At 41.0% G+C, this 15796-nt stretch overlaps 1 protein-coding gene across 4 annotated transcripts in view; it reads right to left on the bottom strand.

The window, feature by feature from the left end:
* The window catches only part of LOC126278092 (lysosomal-trafficking regulator), a 543055-nt gene that overhangs the window by 12025 nt on the left and 515234 nt on the right, over window positions 1-15796 (bottom strand). The window lies entirely within an intron of this gene.

The following is a 15796-nucleotide window of genomic DNA, read 5'->3' as shown; positions in this document are numbered from 1 at the left end:
TCTGGAAGACACTGACTGGGATGTGGAGCCATGGCGACTCCGGTGCCATGGTCAGCTGTGCCAGGTTTCTCAGCTGAAGAAGATCCATGACACGAACAGCTCGATCGATTTGGTCTCACTGATTCTCGATAACGTTTAAATCCGACAAGTTTGGTGGCCGGGAAACTACAGTGCTCTCCAAACCATGCACTTACACTGCGAGCTGTGTGACATGTTGCATTGTCCTCGTGGTAGATACCAGCATGCTGAGGATAGATGCATACTTGTGTTGCTTCATTGTGCCTTCCAGAATGATGAGACCGATCAGGGAATGGCACAAAAACATTCCCCAGATTAAAACACTTCCTCTCTGGCCTAAATTCTTCTGACAAAAGGTGCACGGTATTTGCAAACCAACAACCATGTCATCTGAAAAAGTCACTTATTACCATTCAGTGGACTTTCAGTTGCAGTATTGGCTTACAAACCAAATTCCATACTTTGTCGCCAACAAATATCAGTCAGCCTGGGTGCTTCAACCAGGCGCCTATTGCTGCAGCACATACTCAGCAACCATCACTGAATGGTCATTGAGGGGACACTGTTGGTAGCCCCTTGGTTCACCTGGGTGGTGAGTCAGGTGCTAAACAGTTGCCTGTCTTTTCACCCATACACATCTCCACATCCACTGTTTAACATGTGTGCCACAGGTGCCTCAGTAATGGTTTTGGACAGCACCATCCTACTATGCACAGTATACTTTAATCATCATGTCATACAAAAAGTTTAATAACTTCGCCATTTCGGAAATGCTTCCATCCTTGACTGAAAAGCTAATGATCGTCCCCTTTTTGATGCCAGATAAATCGTTCTGTGTCCACGTTACAACAATGACTGCACTGTTTTGTGTGTCCCTCTGACACATTTTATATACCCTCCATTGCTAGTGCTGCCATCTGCAGAAATTGAGTGGTTTCTGCACACTGACATCAAAAGTAAGTGGTAGTCAAATTAATGTGACTGCACTGTGTACAAATAATTGTGAATGGATTCTGTTGCATGTCATACTGTATGGCTAATTACTTAAGTTTATGTAATTATTGTAACATTATTCATCTCAGTCGGGGAATATGAGGTGCAACATATCACTCCAGTAGAATGATGTGTAGTCCTACCTCCACCTTACCAACGAATGATACTCACGATCGTTAAGTGATATAACAATTTAGTAATTAAAAATATGGAACTGTTGGGAAGTTTGTTATCTGTTTCTGCATGTAATGAGTGTACAGACAGCCTCTGTGTATCTTCCAGATGGCTCAGTGGTAGCAGTATCACCATGAGATGAGGTACCTGAGTGGGCTTTGTATATGTTCCTTGCATTGCCATCCCAGTACCGAGTAATGCAGCATGCCACCGAATAAATGCACACAATGTAACAGTACAGCATGATGAGAGGGCAAAATGAAGAAGAATAAAGAATGTTAACTAATGTTAGAACTCGAGACGTATAATCATGAGATTTTTACCTTTTTTTCAAAGTTTGGAAGTTGTTATATCTTTATGAGTAACATACATTTCTGTTACAGAAGAAATGATTCATATTCATTTATAAAAATTCAGTTTACATTGAAGCACTTTGATTACAGCATAATCTGGCCTCCATAGGCGAAGAAGTCCATTGTAACTGCACTGGCATGGTCAGAAAATAACTTGATTTCAGATATAGAAGTTCAGACCTACAAGAAATCAAGAAACTGTACACTGTATATGTATAACAGGAGAACAATGCACAAACCAATGGAAAAATTGGTGTTAGGAATATGTCTAGAGAATGGTACCTTCTATCACGTGTAGTGCCAAAAGTTTAAAGGTAATGTTGCAGTATGGGGCTGTTTTTTGTAGTTAATGTGAGGTCCCTTTATTGTGCTTGGAAAATGTTACACACAGAAGGGTACGAACACTTTTTACAGCACTGTGTACTGCTTACGGAAGAGGAACAATTCAGAGACAATTATTGTTTGTTTCAGCACAGCACTGCGCACCATGTCATGAAGTAGCCACTGTGAAGCAATGAAATAGATTGGTCTGTCCAGAGCCCCAACCCGAAAGAAATGATTAAACACCTTAGGGATGAGTTGGGATGTTGACTTCCCTCCAGACCCCAGTGTCTAGCTTCACTGCCCTCTATGGTTTCGACCATTCCTCCACAGACATTAAGACACCTTATTGGAAGTGTCCCCAGCAGAGTTGAAGTTGTGATAAATGCAAATGGTGGACACTACACATATTAATGTCTACTTATAAGTGTCTGAAAGCCTTTCATCAGACAGTGTATGTAGGTGTGAAACTTCTAAAACTGAAAGATGCTTCGGGGACTGATGGAATCCCTGTGTTCTATATGAGTTTGCAGTTGAGCATACTTCCCTTTTAATTTTAACCACAAAGTATCATAGATTCCTTGAACAAAAACTGTGTCCAATAGCCTGAAAAAGCACGTCACAGCCATATAAGAGAAGAGTAATAGAAGTGAGCCACAAAACTTGTGTTCAATATCTTCTACATCAATATGTTGTAGAATTTTAGAACATGTTCTGAGCTCAAACTTAATGGGGTACATTGAACAGAATGACCTTCTCCGAGTCAACCAGGAAGTACTCTGAAACATCAATCATGTGAAGACCAACTAGTACTGGATCAAGGCACACAGGTAGATGCAATTTTTCTTGACTTCCAAAATGCACTCCACTTGGTACCATACCAAAGCTTATTATTAAAAGTGCAGTCCTATGGAGTATCAGGCAAAATTTGTGACTGGGTTGAAGATTCCTTGATAAGTTGGACACAGCATATTATAATGGATGGAGTCACATCAGTGGATGGAGTCACATCAACATATGAAGTAACTTCATGCATGCCACAGGAAAAGTGTCGAGACCTTTGCTGTTCATGTTATATATCAACCAGTGATCCACCCCAGCTTTGCACTTGTTGCATTGAGTATCCAGAACCTAACGGTATTCTTTATAATATGTAGTGATATACACAAACATTCCCCATTAATCAGCCTATCCTTGAGATTCGTCTTCACACACAGACAGAAAATCATGTCAAGAGGCTTTAATTTATAATCCACAATGGCTATAATTAAACTTTCACTATTTGAGAGGAGCCACAATGGAAAATGAGTGATCATAGGGCAGTGTCACACTGTGTAAACATGTGGGAGAGAAATAATGAATAAATCATTGAAAGAAACACATTTTAATTTCCACATGAGAGGGTTACATTAGTTAATTGCATGCCGTATTTATGTTTACAGTTACAAAAAGGTTGCTAAATGTGATGACCATTTGCATCCATGACAGCCTGGAAGTGCACTACAGATACCATTTCACAATTGTTCACAGCATTTTTTGAACGGTGGACCATGTTGTGTTCAGTTGTCATGACACAGCTCATGCACTGCTTGAAGATCGCTCATTGCATCCAGTATTTCCAGCCATGGCAACGGTAACTTCTTCAGCACTTTGTGGGGCAATTGGCCATTGGCCTCTCCCACAAGCACTACCCAACCTCTCCCACAAGCAATACCGAAGTCACTAATCAATACAAACTTCTGAATCATGTTCTTCAACCCTGGTGTGGAAAGAAGACCTTTCCATATTCCTTTAATGCTTTAATACTTGCGAAGAGCAGCAGCACTATTGCTGTTGTTTCCAAACCAGCTCTGCAAGTAATGCAATGCTCACCTTGTCCAGCCCCATGTCAACTGTCTACAATTGTAATGCACACTGATGCTTGTACTTCAACCCTACATTGTCGTACCAATACTGGTGACTAATGACAAGTCATGATGCTAAAACAACTACCAATGCAAATCCTGCAGAACATAGTCTGAGCATCATACCTGTACAATAAATAGCTTTCAGGCTAAAGTAGAGAAAGTTTAATTATCACCATCCTGTCTACATAGATTCTGGTCGTGCTCCACTACTCTCTGGTGTTGCAACAGTTCACTGTTTTTCCTCCCAGATACTGCCTCACCTCTAGCTGACCAGTTCTTAGCTCTCATCATCATCATAGCCATCAGATGTCACTCCAGACATCAATTAAACATCACACACACACACACACACACACACACACACACACACAATCATTACTATGAACATTAATTATATACGCAAACCTTCCTCTAAATCAGTCTATGTATTAGTGAAAACTGTATCATAATCCCTAGAGTAGTTTCTGAGATCAGCCACAACACAGCAGCAGTAAAATGAGGCAGGGGACTTATATTTATAATATGTATGGATGATCTGGCAGGTAATGTTAACAGTAACTAAGACTTTTTGCAGACAATGCAATACAGTGTAGTAGGGTCTGAAAACAACTGCTCAATTTTTCAGTCAGATCTTGTTAAGGTTTCTAAGTGGTGGAAAGATTGATAACTTGTTTTAAATGATCAGAAACGAGAAATTGTGTACTTAACAGAACACAAAAATGTTTTGTTCTACGAGCACAATATCAATGAATCACAAATAATTAGTGTAGATATGAAATGGAGTGATCACATAGGGTTAGACATAGGTATAGCAGGTGGCAGTCTTTGATTCAGAATACTACCAAAAAAAGCAATGAGTCTACAAAGGAGATTGCTTACAAAACACTCTTAGAACCCATCCTAGAATATTGCTCAAGAATGTGGGACCTGTACTAAATACAGCAGAATCTCATTATTTTGAAACTGGGTGAATTGAAAACTCAATTAACCCACACTAGCTGTTTGGTACCTGCCGAATTACATTGAAAAATCTACCATACAAACTGAATTTCATGTAATTTGTACTGTAAACTAAAATCTCGTCCCAACATTACACATTGCATATCTTCTTCCTCATCTAGACCCAATAAGTACGTATGCATACAGTGCTGTGCACTACAGTATTTTCCGTCATGCATTTCACATATTTTTTCCTCACTAATGTACTGTACTGTAATTTCACAATAATGGCCCGATCGCTTGCTTGCTACTCATGTCACTTCCATGGTGCAAGGCAAAAGGGTGGGGAAAATGAGGGGTTGGTCAGCAGACTGCACACAGTGTGCCACATGCAACAAACCAGAGAACTCTGTCTGTTTGTGAACAGTGAATGTGTTTTTAAATTCTACATATGGTCAACTGTGGAAAGGAGACTAAAAAGTATGTTGCAGAACACTTCAGGATTCTGAAGTCTACTCTCTCATCGATAAGATGTTCAAGGCAGAAAAAAGTGGTAAGAAGAGATGGGAAGGTACAGCTGCCAAAGCCAGACTTCATAAAATGTGCACTAGGATACAGATAAATCCAGGAGGCACACTAAGAAAGGAGAATGGTGAATATTCAAGGCCAGTGAATGTGAGACTGAATGTGCTCACTCCCCTCAATGCACACTGACAGATGATTCAAAACAAGATTTAGCCCCTGTGAGAACTTTGAATCTCCCAAGGAGTGTGTGGATTTCAAGAAAATCCAGTGGGTGGTGAGAATGTATTGATCATTCAAGGCACCAGGTCCAGATGGTATCTTTCCAACTATGGTGCAACAAGCAGGAGAAGGATTAATCAGATTCCTATGGAGACTGTTTAGAGCAAGTTTATCTGCAAGAGTCATTGCCAATGCCTGGAGGAGAATTAAGGTTGTTTCCATTCTGAAACAAGGGAGGAAGGATCATAACAAGGCTAAAGACATGAGATCAATCTGTCCTATTTTCTTCTAAAGATGTTAGAAAAACTGGTTAATGTGCATATTAGGAAAAGGAGACTAACTGAGGTTCCTCTAAATGATAAGCAATATGCATATCAAACTAGAAAATCATGTAAACCAATATGTAAACTTGTTGGGAAGTTAGAAAAAGCAATACACTTTCAGGAAATGATGCTCTGCATTTTCCTGGACACTGAGGCTGCTTTCAGCAACATGGCCCTCAAACCCATTGTTAAAACTGCATAAGTACATGGCATCAAGTCCAATAACCTTGGTGATAAAAGCCATGCTGAGAGATGAAAGGTAAAGGCCACCATGGTGGTAGTGAAAATGGTGATCAATATCACCAGACGGTATCCACAAGGTGGGGTATTGCCCTCACTACTGTGGAACCCAGATGTGAATGAGCTCATAAGTGAGCTACTAAAAACTATTCTAGCCAAGGGTATGTGGATGATTTAGGCTGGCTTGTATATCTCAACAATACAGACAGCCACACCATATGTGCATCCACAATATAGGGGTACCTGTGAAGAAGCTACACCAACCTGTGGTTCCTGAAGACGACAGCAACCTTTTCAGTACTTGCAAAGGCAACAGTCTGGATTATTGACTGATCTGGCCTTAAAAAATTAGTCAACCAGGGCTTGCTTTGCAGTTGCTGAAAGCAAGGGGAAGCCAGAGCCGTTATTTTTTTTCTTGAGGGCATGGAGCTCTACTGTATAGCTTAATGACGATGAAAACGTCCTGGGTACAATACTCCAGAGGTAGGAAGTCTCCAATTCAGACCTCCAGATGTGGACTATTCAGGAGGATGTTGTCATAAATAAATAAATAAATAAATAAAATAAAAAAACTGGCATTTTATGGTTTGGGGTGTGGAATGTTAGACATGTTAATCAGATAGTTGGGTTAGAGAATTTAAAATGGGAAATGGGTAGGTTGAAGTTAGATATAGTGGGAATTAATGAAGTCCAGCGGCAGGAGAAACTGGACTTCTGGTCAGGTGAATATAAAAAATCAAATAGAGGTAATGCAGAAGTAGGTTTAATAATAATTAATAAATTAGAAATCTGGGTTTGTAGCTGCAGATGTGGACTCTGACCATGATTTATTGGTTACAAACTGCAGATTAAAAACTGAAGAAATTCCTAAAAGGTAGGAATATAAAGAGATGAGTCCTGGATAAACTTAAAGAACCAGAGCTTGAAGAAAGTTTCCGAGGGAGCATTAGGCAATGACAGACTGAAACAGGGGAAAGCAATACAACAGGGGGGGAAAAAAAAACATGTAGCTTTCAGAGATGAAGCAGTGAAGGCAGCAGAGGATGATATAAGTAAGAAGACGAGGCCAAGCAGAAATACTTGGGTGTCAGAGGAGACCCTGTATTTAATGGATGAAAGGAGAAGATATAAAAATGCAGCACATGAAGTGCAAAAAAGGGAATACAGATGTCTAAAAAATAGGACTGACAGAAAATGCAAAACAGACCAGTGAGAATGGGCAGAGAACAAATTCAAGGCATGGCTATGGGAAAGGTATATTCTGCTACAGGGAATGAGCTCTTTGGAGAAAAGTGAATACCAAATAGCTCAATGCAAGCCAGTACTGAGTAAAGAAGGGGAAGTTATAAGGTGGAAGAAATATGTAAAGGGTCTACATAAGCGTAGCAAACTTGAGGACAATTTTATAGAAAGAAAAGAGGAAGTAGACGAAGAGGAGACAGGAGATATGATACTGTGAGAATAATTTGACATCAGTGAAAACATAGCCCTTGGAGTAGACAACATGCTCTCAGCATTATTGGGACAGCTAGCCATAACAAAATTTCCACTTGGTGTGCAAGATGTACAAGACACTGGAAATACGCTCACCCTCAGACTCCAAGATGAATGCAATAGAGGAAGGTGACATTTTTTTCACTTCTGGCTGTATTTATTTTACTGCTACATGGGTAGTTTCTGCATTTTAGGCCATTTTCAAATGATTTTCTGTGTAAGAGATAGCACACTGCATTACCTCCACAAATAAAAATGTCATGATAAGAATGTAACTTATAAAATGGATAGATATATGCAGTACAGAAATGTTTGATATGCATTACAGTGGCAGCTTCTTTAAATTTACGTGTTCTATTCATTTTGGTTCATACATATGCTGTCTTATCAGCTTGATAGCTTAACATTTTAATAAGACATGAAATTTAAAAAGACATTACACTGACCAAAGAATAAAGCTAAACATGGACTAACAATTTCAAAAAACTCTTGACTGTATATTTATCTATGTATCTGAGGACAGTTAATAAACAGTAAGAAATAAAAAGTGATATGGGAAACAAAATAAATAAAAATAAACATATTTAAAATACATGGAGAGGAGACTAAAGTTTTAATTTCATTTACTGTGTAGACAATATTTCTACTGTAGGCACCTATATTTCTAGTAAGTTGCATTCATATCATTGTATTTATATTTGTTGGGGTAACATAGTGTGCTCTCTCTTATACAGAAAAGCATTTGAAATGGACTAAATGGCAGAAACTATTTGTGTATGGGTAAAATAAACACATGCAGCAGAACTGGAAATAAGCCACCTTCCTTAGAAACTTCTTGTTGGTGTACCCACTAAGAAGGAAAAAAAGAAAAAAACTCCAATACCAAAAACAGGAGGTGCTTACAGGTGTGCATTCTAGTGAATCATCAGTTTAATAAGTCATGGTTGCAAAATGCAGACATAATCCTCAATGTCATTCAATATTTACATACAGCAAGCACTAAAGAAAATCAAAGAAAAATTTAGTGAATGAGTTGTTCACAGATAAGAAATAAAAAATTTGAGGTTTATGGGTGAAACTGTAATTCTATTAGAAACAGCAAAGGACTTGGAAGAGCAGACAAACAGGTGAATGCATTTGATAGAGTCTTTATATGATGAACATCAACAAATGTAAAACATAGCTAATGGAATGCAGTTGAATTAAATCAGGAAATGCCGAAGGAATTAGATCAGCAAATGAGACACTATAACCAGTAGATGAATTTAGCTACTTTGCCAGCAAAATAACTGATCATGGCTGAAGCACAGACAATGTAAAATTCAGACTAGCAATAGTATGAACAGTATTTCTAAAAACAAGGAATTTGTTACCATTTAATACAGATACAATGAGCAATTCAAACAAGAAGGAAATAAAAGATTTTGAAATGTGATATTACAGAGGAATACAGAAAGTACAGAATCGAACTTGGAGACAAGAAATTTATGGCACCATTTGACTAAGAATGGATCAGTTGACAGAACACATCCTCTCCTCTAGGAACTGTCAGTTTGGCACCAAGAGGAGGTATGTGTATTTGTGGGGAGGGAGGGGCGATTGTAGACAGAGACCAAGAGACGAATACACTAGGTGAGTCCAAATGGATGTGGATTGCAGTAGTTATTTGGAGATGAAGAGCCTTCCATGGGTAGCTGCTAACCAGTCTTCAGACTGAAGACGACGACAACAACACTAGCTTTACAAAAAGCAAAGTGAGTGCATGTGTAAAGCAGTATGAACAAACTTCAGAGTACAAATTTGCACCTTTATTATGTCATATAAAATCAAAAAGTGCCCAAACTGTTTCTAATCTGTAATGTGTAAAGCAATATGGTATGCACATAAATACATATATTTTTCACGTCAATGGTTATACTATCCAAAAAAGATTAAGGTGAAATATCTTTGTTGTTGGTGTTGTGGTCTTCAGTCCTGAGACTGGTTTGATTCAGCTCTCCATGCTCCTCTATCCTGTGCAAGCTTCTTCATCTCCCAGTACTTTCTGCAACCTACATCCTTCCGAATCTGCCTAGTGTATTCATCTCTTGGTCTCCCTCTACTAGTTTTACCATCCACGCTACCCTCCAATGCTAAATTTGTGGTCCCTTGATGCCTCAGAACATGTCCTACCAAACGATCCCTTCTTCTAGTCAAGTTGTGCCATAAACTCCTCTTCTCCCCAATTCTATTCAATACCTCCTCATTAGTTATGTGATCTACCCATCTAATCTTCAGCATTCTTCTGTAGCACCACATTTCGAAAGCTTCTATTCTCTTCTTGTCCAAACTATTTATCATCCATGTTTCACTTCCATACATGGCTACACTCCATACAAATACTTTCAAAAAAATGTCTTTAGCATGACAACATTACTTGATCCAGTCACATTAGTGGGATCATCACCTGTGTTTGCTGTCAACATTCAGTAACCAATCATTGTCCTCACGTGGAATCAAAGCGATTTATTGGACATCCAAAAGAGCACGATAAATGGCTCTCGGACCAAGGTCAGAAGAATTTCTGAAACAGTTATGTTTATGTACTGTTCGCATGCTGCCTCAGTTAACATAAAAAACACATGCCAAAATGGTGCTATCTAAAGCTGGTGCTGAGGCAACTGCAGTGCACCATGGACTGTAAATGATATGAATGAACGATGGCTGTGGAGATGAATACTGATAAATAGGTGTGCAACTGTTAAGCAACTGACTGACCAGATGAAACAAGGGGCTACCAACAGTGTCGCCTCACCGACTGTTTAGAGAATATTGTTGTGTATGGGCCTCTGCAGTAGGTGCCTGGTTCATGGACCTCTGCTGACTGCTGTTCATCAGCAATGAAGGCTGGATTTTGCATGCCAAAACCATAATGAGGTATGTCTACTGAGTTGTGGTAGGCGTGCTTTTTGGATGAATCAGCCTATATGCTCAACCAGACAGATTGTTCTTTGCGTGTAAGGCATGAAACATCTGAAAGCAAACACCATGCACAGGGGAGTATTATGGGACCATTGCTTTTCACAACATATATAAATGACATAGTAGATAGTGTCTGAAGTTCCATGCGGCTTTTCGCAGATGATGCTGTAGTATACAGGGAAGTTGCAGCATTAGAAAACTGCAGTGAAATGCAGGAAGATCTGCAGCAGACAGGCACTTGGTGCAGGGAATGGCAACTGACCCTTAACACAGACAAAATGTAATGCATTGCAAATACATAGAAATAAGGGTCATTCATTCTATGATTATATTATAGCGGAACAAACACTGGTAGCCGTTACTTCTGTAAAATATCTGGGAGTATGCGTGTGGAATTATTTGAAGTGGAATGATCATATAAAATTAATTGTTGGTAAGGTGGGTACCAGGTTGAGAACCATTGGGAGAGTCCTTAGAAAATGTAGTCCATCAACAAAAGAGGTGGCTTACAAAACACTCGTTCGACCTATACTCGAGTACTGCTCATCAGTGTGGGATCTGCACCAGATCGGGTTGACGGAGGAGATAGAACAGATCCAAAGAAGAGCGGCGCGTTTCGTCACAGGGTTATTTGGTAACCGTGATAGCGTTACAGAGATGTTTAGCAAACTCAAGTGGCAGATTCTGCAAGAGAGGCGCTCTGCATCGTGGTGTAGCTTGCTCGCCAGGTTTCGAGAGGGTGCGTTTCTGGATGAGGTATCGTATATATTGCCTCCCCTACTTATACATCCCGAGGAGATCACGAATGTAAAATTAAGGAGATTCAAGCATGCACGGAGGCTTTCTGGCAGTCGTTCTTCCCGCAAACCATACGTGACTGGAACAGGAAAGGGAGGTAATGACAGTGGCACGTAAAGTGCCCTCTGCCACACACTGTTGGGTGGCTTGCGGAGTATAAATATAGATGTAGATGTTATGAGCTGAAGTAGGGAGCGTTATGGTCTGAGGAAGCTTTTGTGGCAGTTCTTGCGTGGTGATAATTTTTGAAGGCACAAAACATCTGTACAGGTATGCACCTCTCACTGTGGACCATGTCCATCCCTACACGCAGCTTGTTTTTCCCCAGCACAATGGCACTTACCAGCAGGACGCTGAAATGTGTCTCTCAGCTCGCAGTATACGTGTGCAGTTTGAAGAGCACCAGGATGCATTTGCTGTAATACACTAGCCACCAAACTCTCTGGATTAAAATCCAATTGAGAATCTGTGGGATCACCCCAGTTGAGCTGTTCATGCCATGGAACTTCAACTGAGAAACCTAGCACAGCTGGCTTTGGCACTGGAAATGGTACCTTCCAGGACCTCACTGACTCTCTTCCTTCATGTCTTCCAGAGATCCACACTGCTAAAGGTGACTGTTCACACTTTTGACAAATGGTCACATTAATGTGACTGGACAGTGTAGTTTTATTCAGTTGCACACAGGTGGACATAACTTGAAAATTATCAACATAATAAAACAATTCTACTTTTTGCGTTCTTTGTGATTTTTGCTACATTGGGATTAGGCTGTGGTTCATACCATATTTCTGCACCTTACTCTTATTCCCCAGTGCTCGAGACATCACCAGAAGCTATAAAAATTCATACAGTGGTTTCCAACCCAAACAAGCTCAGAAAGCCAAATTGTCCACACTTATTCACTGATTCAACAGTGTCCTCAGACAGCTGCCCAAGATAACAGAGTTGTGATAACATGTTACAGAGCTTGTACTGTAGAAGAGTTGTTGCTGTTCACTTCATTTACCATTAAGGCTCACAACTTGCCCAATTTCAGTCCTCATGCGTTTCTGTTAAAGTTCTTTTTGTGACTTTGAATTTATTATGCCTTGCTGTATATCCTAGCATAGTAATGATTGGATCTTGATAAAACCATAGTATTGGAGAAACAAATTTGGTGACTTCCCAGTAGCACTGTGTGACTGAATTTCCTCATTTTGAGAATACCGATGGGTGACCTGTTTTAATTATGAAAATCCATTCAACAGCCAAGATCACATAAAATATTTCTTTATTTGAGACAAGCAGTTTCAACAGGCTATGCTGTCATCTTCAGGTCTTAAAATCTTTTGTTGTAAAATATGTTCATTTTATGCCGAACCTCTCGCACAAGGGGTCAACTGGACAAAAATTAGCATTTGTAAAAGGTTTGTCATGGCTAAAGTATTTAAAACCATAAATATGTTCAAAAGATGTGCTATTGTGTGCTGTGTTTTTATGATGTAACAAGCAACTGCGAGCAATATTTATATGGACATGGCCATTTGCACAAGGTACTTTAAGTTTTTAAATATTTTAGCAATGACAAACAACAGAAAATCCACGATGTAATGAACCTTGCCCAACTCAGTTCACTCCTCCATCCAACCATGATCCAACCCCACTACCTCCAAACCACCCCGTCAACTTTCCAGTATTTCTTATCCTCGGACCTTGCCCCACCATCATTCCCTATCATTACATCTGCAGAAAGAAACTGCTGTCCACCATCTAAAAACTGACCCTGATCTTATAATACTACCTGCACACAATGGCTCCACCACAGTTGTTTTGAACCGCAAGGATTACGTGGCAGAAGGACTCTGTCAGCTGTCAGATACTTCCACCTACAAACCATGTCACAGTGATGCAATTCCAGCAATCCAGCAGGATCTCCAGTCACTACTCAAATCCTTAGGCCCTTCCCAGAACCTCTCCCCTGAATCCATATCCCTTCACACCCCAACAAAAGCTCACACACACACCTTCTACATGCTCCCCAAAATCCAAAAACCTAACAATCCTAGGCTCTCACTCTGGCTGGTTACAGTGCACCCACTGGAAGAATCTCGGCAATTGTTGAGCAGCATCTTTCTGCAATTGAACACTACTCCTCCCAATGTTATCCAGATTCCAAACCCACCATTTCATTCCTCGTGCACCTGACCACCTACATCCTAACCAATAAATGCTTCACCTTTGAAGGGAAGGTATACAGAGAAGTTTGTGGCACAATCATGATGACCCTCATGGCACCGTCCTATGCCAGCCTTTTCATGGGGGTTCCCAAACTACTTATCTGGGCCGGCTGAAGTGGCCGAGCGGTTCTAGGCGCTACAGTCTGAAACCGCGAGACTGCTATGGTCACAGGTTCGAATCCTGCCTCGGGCATGGATTTGTGTGACATCCTTAGGTTAGTTAGGTTTAAGTAGTTCTAAGTTCTAGGGGACTGATGACCTCAGACATTGAGTCCCAAAGTGCTCAGAGCCATTTTTGAACCTGACCTGGTTCAGGTGCATTGATGACATCTTTACAACATGTACCCAAGGCCAGAACATCTTATACTCATTCTTCCACAGCCTCAACACCTTCTCTCCCATCCACTTCACCTGGTCCTCCTCCCCCTCATGCCATCTTCCTAGATGTTGATCTCTTTCTCTCAGATGGCTCCATTAACACTTAGGTACACATCAAACTCACCAGTTACCAACAATACCTGTACTTTGACTGCTTCCAGGCCAAAAAAACCCTCCTAGACAGCCTGGCCACCTGTGGTAGATGCATCTGCAGTGATGAGAACTCCCTCACCCAGCATGCTGAAGGCCTCACAAAGGCCTTCAAAGAAAGGCAGTAACCTCGAGATCTAATTCACAAATGGATTTCCCATGCCATATCCTCACAAACACTTGATTCTCAGATCCATCTCAAGAACCGGCCATAAAAAAGTGCCTCCTTGTCACCCAGTACCACCCTTGATTGGAATGACTGAACCATATCCTTATCAGGGGTTTGATTATTTATCATCGCACCCTGAAATTAGGGACGTCCTACTCAAGATACTTCCAACACCATCCAAAGTGGTGTTCCACCATTCACCCAACCTCTGCAACATTCTAGTCCATCCCTATGCAACTCGCACCCCTATCCTTTACCACAGGGATCATACCCCTGTGGAAGACCCCACCATCATTCCCTAACATTATATCTGCAAAAAGAAACTGCTGTCCACCATCTAAAAACTGACCCTGATCTTATAATCCTACCTGCACACAATGGCTCCACCACAGTTGGTTTGAACCGCAAGGATTACGTGGCAGAAGGACTCTGTCAGCTGTCAGATACTTCCACCTACAAACCATGTCACAGTGATGCCATTCCAGCAATCCAGCAGGTTCTCCAGTCACTACTCAAATCCTTAGGTCCATCCCAGGACTTCTCCCCAGAGTCCATCTCTCTACTTACCCCTACCACTCCCTGCACACCCAACTTTTACATGCTTCCTAAAGTCCATAAACCCAACCACCCAGGACACCCCATTGTGGATGTTTACTGTGCCCCCACTGAGAGAATCTCTGCTCTTGTAAACCAACACCTTAAACCTATTACTTGGAACCTATCCTCCTATATAAAAGATACCTACCATTCCCTCGACTGACTTTCCACAGTTCCTTTATCTTTTACCACATGGTGCCCTGCTCATCACTATTGATGCCATCTCCCTGTAAACTGTAAACTAACATTCCTAATGCCCTCGGTCTTACCGTTGTTGAACACTACCTTTCCAGACACCCTATGGATTCCAAACCTACAACCTCCTTCCTAATCTCCATGACCAACTATACCCTCACCAACAATTACTTGTCCTTTGAAGGCATTACCTACAAACAAATCAGCGGTACAGCTATGGGTACTCACATGGCACCATCCTATGCTATCCTACTCATGGGCCAAGAGGAATCCTTCCTAAAAACCCAGAATCCTAAACCCCTCACCTGGTTCAGATTCACTGATGACATCTTTCCTATCTGGATTGAATGTGAGGGCACCTTATTCACATTCCTCCAGAACTTCAACAACTTCTCCCCCATTTGCTTCACCTGGTCCTACTCAACCCAACAAGCTACCTTCCTAGATGTTGACCTTCACCTCAGAGATTGCTAGATCAGTACCTCCGTCCATATCAAACCTACTAACCACCAGCAATACCTCCACTTCGACAGCTGCCACCCATTCCATACCGAGAAGTCCATTCCATACAGCCTAGCCACCCATGGTCGTCGCATCTGCAGTCATAAACAGTCCCTCTCTAAATGTACCGAGGGTCTCACTGAAGCCTTCACTGACTGTAATTATCCTCCCATCCTTCTACAAACACAAATCTCCTGTGCCTTATCTTTCCAGTCTCCAACCACCTCCCAAAGTCTCACAGTACGGCCAGAGAGGAACATTCCCCTATTAATTCAGTACCATCCGGGACTGAAGCAACTGAATTACATTCACTGCCAGGGTT

This window comes from Schistocerca gregaria, chromosome 6 (assembly GCF_023897955.1).
Source record: "Schistocerca gregaria isolate iqSchGreg1 chromosome 6, iqSchGreg1.2, whole genome shotgun sequence".
NCBI lineage: Eukaryota > Metazoa > Arthropoda > Insecta > Orthoptera > Acrididae > Schistocerca > Schistocerca gregaria.
The sequence above is the reverse complement of the archived record's forward strand: the minus strand, read 5'-3'. Positions and strand labels throughout refer to the sequence as shown.